General features: G+C 51.8%; 1 long non-coding RNA gene across 1 annotated transcript; it reads right to left on the reverse strand.

The window, feature by feature from the left end:
- Window positions 1-1,127: 1,127 nt before the first annotated feature.
- Window positions 1,128-2,589, reverse strand: LOC116578048. Its single transcript, XR_004280714.1, has 3 exons — window positions 2,326-2,589; window positions 1,878-2,163; window positions 1,128-1,610 (listed from the first exon to the last, which is right to left on the reverse strand). It is a non-coding gene; the product is annotated as an uncharacterized LOC116578048 (long non-coding RNA).
- Window positions 2,590-4,501: the final 1,912 nt, after the last annotated feature.

A 4,501-nucleotide genomic window follows, 5' to 3' on the forward strand; every position in this document is an offset into this window, starting at 1 on the left:
ACCTCCCTCTGGAAAGAGAACTGCTGGATGGCCAACACCATCTGACTCCAGTCAACAACAGACACACAACAGATCCCCAGCTAAATGCGAGTCCTCCTGCTCCCGTGTCCCGCCCCTCTTCTGACACCCCGTCTGCCTCAAGAACACCCTTGCACCCTTCGAAAGCCAGCTAAACCACCACAGAACCTTCCAGAATCCTTTCACAATACTGCACCCAGGATACAGAATGTGCCCGCATAGGCACTTCCTCTACCTCCAAGTGTCTGTCGTGGCACCTGTGATGAGCCACGGGATTGGCGTATGTGGCCGTCTCCCCCTACTAGACTAGAAGCCACTTGCAGGCAGGGATCAGGTCTCAAATGTCTCTGCCATCCCAGCATCTAACGATGTCTGAAACACAGGAGATCCTCCGTGTACATGTGCTATGTGGAGGCATATATATATTTTTGCTTTCCAAGCAATTCTAGATTTTTTTAAAATTCACTTATTTGACAGAGAGAGAGAGAGAGGAAGCACACAAACAAAGGAGAGAGGCTGGCAGATAAAAAGGGAGAAGCAGGCCCCCCCAGCTGAGCAGGGAGCCCAAAGCCCGGCTTGATCCCAGGACTCCCGGATCATGACTCAAGCCAAAAGCCCAACCAACTGAGCCACCCAGATGCCCCTCCCCAAGCATGTCTAAATCCATCCAAGCCTTCTTAAGATCCCTACTCCTTGTAGTCCTTGCCCAGGCCCAAAAGCCTCCCTAAGTTGAACAGAAAAACACTTTAGAGGCCTGGAGGAACATTTTGTCCACCTCACCCCTAGCTGGCCAGAGCTGCCAGGACACAGGAGATAGGCTGGAATCAGAACAGAGCCCTGTGGGTGTCGGGGGCCACACCAGCCTGCCTAGCCACACTCTTCTGTCCACTGTGTGTCATTGGCTCACTGCCCCCAGGCAAAATTCCTGGACTGTAGAATTTCTACCTCTTTCTTTCTGCCACATCTTTCTTTTTCCTTTTTTTTTTTTTTTTTTTTTTTTTGAGAGAGAGAGACAGAGACAGAGGTGGAGAGGGGCAGAGGGAGAGGGAGAATCTTCAGCAGGCTCCACACCCAGCACAGAGCCCAATGCAGAACTCGCTCTCACGACCCTGAGATCATGACCTGAGCTGAAACCAAGAGTCAGCAGCTTAACTAACTGAGCCACCCAGGCACCCCTCTTTCTGCCACATCTTAAGCAAGCCCATTAGCCCTCCCTGCTGGGGTGCCAGTCCCCACATCCTGCAACAGAAATCAGAAGTGGGCAGCAGCAGGGGCTGGCGGGCCTGTCTACCCGATAGGTGCACTGGGCCTGAGATGGGGACACGGCAGTCCGAGGAGAAAGAAACAACCTCTGACCAGTAACCTTTCTCCCCGTCCTGGATAAGCCTGTCACTTTCTAGGCAGCTAGAGTTGTGGTGAACACAGGAGGACTTGGGTGAACTCTGTAAGCTCCGGGAAAAGAAGACATGCCATCTTTCCTCTCCTTCACATCAGGCTGGTCTTTTGACCTTGATTTTGAGCTTGAATCTGACCCCATCACTCACCTGCTCCAAATTCCTCAGTAGCTTCTTCTGGGGGAAATCAGGCCGCCTCTGAAAGGCACAGGAGATGGCTATGATCCGTTGTGGCCTCCCTGTCCAGCTTCACACTCCCCTGGTATAATAAATTCAGCAATAGCAAGCAACCTGCCTCCAACACCAGACTCGCTCCTGCCTCTGCTCTGGGACATGCCACCCCCACCCCCTGCGGCTTCCCTTCTGCCAGCAGCACACTTCAAGTTTTTGCTGTCCTAGTGAGACCAGTTTGACCAAATTGCACCAGTTTTTCCAGTCCTGGTCCTCAAAAACCTCTTCTCTTACCTGTAAAATTGGGGGAAATAATGGGATCTCATAGGGTTGGTGAGAGGGCTGATCTCAGGAAGCAGCGGTAGGTAGCTGGGGAAGGGAGCCAGGGGAAGGAAGGCAACACAGCGGGCATTCACGTGCAGACCAGCCTGTGGATCACCGGAGTTGGTGGGAACCGCTGGGGGAAAGGGCGTAGAACACCCTCGGAACAGTCCGGCCTGGGCTCATGGGAAGCTCTTCACCCTCTGACTTTCCGCCCAAGCACGGCTGACTCTTCAAGACCAGCGGGCAGCTTGCAAACCTGAACAGATAATGTTATTACAACACACGCCAGTTTGAAGACCACAGGGATGCCCTCCACTCCGGCCACACGCCCCGCGCCTCGCCAGCATCTCCGCGGACACTTCCCAGAGTTGGGACCCCCGCGCACCTCCCGGGGCCCAGGGCACCGGACAGCGCTCACCTTCTGCAGAAATGCCATCCTCGGCCTGTACTGTTGGCCTTGGTGTCGGATCGTCATGCTGGACCCTGGATGAAGGCACCATCAGAAGCCGAGCGGAGCGCAGGAGAAGCCCCCGGCCAAGGCGCCCGCGTGCCGGGCACTGGCACTAGCGTCCAGGTGGACGGGGGGCGGGGGCGGCTGCTGCCCGCGGCACCCCTTTACTCCGCCTTGGCCCCCGCCCCGGGAAAGCCGCTGGAATCTGCGCCAGCCAATCAGCGCGCCGCGCCGCGGCCTCATTAGCATACCCTGCGCTGGCGCCCACCTGCCGCCAGGGGGCGGTGTCTGGTCCGGGAGGGACCCCGCGGAGCTTCGGGTGGTGACACCCGCGTGTTCGGGGCGCCGCGAGTGGGAGCCTCTGTCGCAGAGAGCGAGCCTTGGAACGCGTCCCAGAAACGTGGGGAAGTGAAGACAGTATACCGCAGAGTCTGGATCCCTGGCTAGGCTGCCACCGAGTCACTGCGTGGCCCTTAGCAAGTTGCTTCATCTTTCTGAGCATCAGTTCCTTATCTAATCGGAGAAAAGCGACTGAGCCGTGAGAAGTGACACCTGTCTGTCAAGGGCTTTGAGGTCAGACGGAAGAGCCGAGTTAATTGGCAATGAAGTGTGATGCTCACCTGCCGGTCGGCTGGCCATGAACCCTGGATTTCCCCCAGCTGTAGCATCTCAAGCAAGTTATGGAAATTTGGGGGGGCTTCGTTTTCTCCATCTGATCAGTGAGGCTAGGGCATCCTCCTCTTTGTGTTTCTTTTGTGGGGGAGGGGGCACTGGGTTTTAAGATAACTGAGCTGACGCATGTAAAAGCACTTAGAATAGTGACTGACAGGTGGTGAGTATCAGTTAAACCATAGTTTCTCTCCTGTCTCTTGGGACACTTTCGTAAAAATTACCATGCCTGGGGCACCTGGGTGGCTCAGTTGGTTAAGTAACTGCCTTCAGCTCAGGTCATGATCCTGGGGTCCCAGGATTGAGTCTTGCATCGGGGTCCCTGCTTGGCAGGGAGTCTGCTTCTCCCACTGACCTTTCTTCACTCATTATCTCTCTCTATCTCCCTCTCAAATAAATAAATAAATATTTTTTAAAATTACCATACCTAGTGGCTCCCTTGTATACATAGTCAGAGATATAGGTCATCTCAGTATAGTGTGAGAACTCTTGTTGTAGAAAATGGAGGTAAGGGTATATACAGACTCTGGAATCCGATCACTTGGGCTCTAGTCTCTACTCTGGCTGTGTGTCTCTGGGTAAAACACTTAACCCCTCTGTGTTTCAGTTTCTGCAAAATGGGGACGGTGTAAGACTGGCTGCCTCATACAGCTATTAAAGGGAGATGAAGGAGTAAACAAATGAGTAGACATCACTTGTTACTATTATTAATATTAACAATATTACAGAGTGTAATAGTAAACACAAAACTTGAAATTAGGCTCAACTTGGCAGTTACTTCCTTTCCCTTGTCACTTTCTTCATCTGTAAAGGGAGGGGCTAGAACTAACCAATTTCTGACAAGATGAGACCTCCCAGGTCCAAGACTCAGGATTCTCAGGGTCAAGGACAACATGTCTATGTTTCATTTCTAGAGCCCGGAAGCAGGAGAGTGGCCCATGAAGCTGCTGTCACAGAGGACAGGCAGGCATTTGCCATAAAAGCCACAATCAGAGACCATCTCTGCAGATAATCTCATTCCCATCCTGGTGGAAGAACCAAGTTCCTCCACCGCTATCCAGATATCTTAGTTCTGAATTAAACGGTTTCAGAAACCAAATTCTGAAGTCCGGTTGACTCACAGGGAAATGACTTAACAAAAAGCCATGAGCTATAGCTCTCAGCCCCAGCGAGGCCACTGCATGGGTGCACAACAGACAGCCAGGAAAGCACTCATTTCATCCAGGTTTTCAAATTTATTGGAATGGGTTTTAGCGAAGTAATTACAGAATCCTTTTCAATGTTTCTCCACTCTATTTTGTTGATTTGGGCTCCCTTTTTTTTCTTGATTAGGTTAGATCATGATTTATCTATGATTTATCTATTATAGTGAGATTGTGTGTGTGTGTGTGTGTGTGTGTGTGTGTGTGTGTGTTTACTTGAGAACTGGGTTTTATTTAAAAGTTAGAACTTTAAGATCATCCAGTTTATGGAT

This window comes from Mustela erminea, chromosome 18, assembly GCF_009829155.1.
Source record: "Mustela erminea isolate mMusErm1 chromosome 18, mMusErm1.Pri, whole genome shotgun sequence".
In the NCBI taxonomy this organism is placed as follows: Eukaryota; Metazoa; Chordata; class Mammalia; order Carnivora; family Mustelidae; genus Mustela; species Mustela erminea.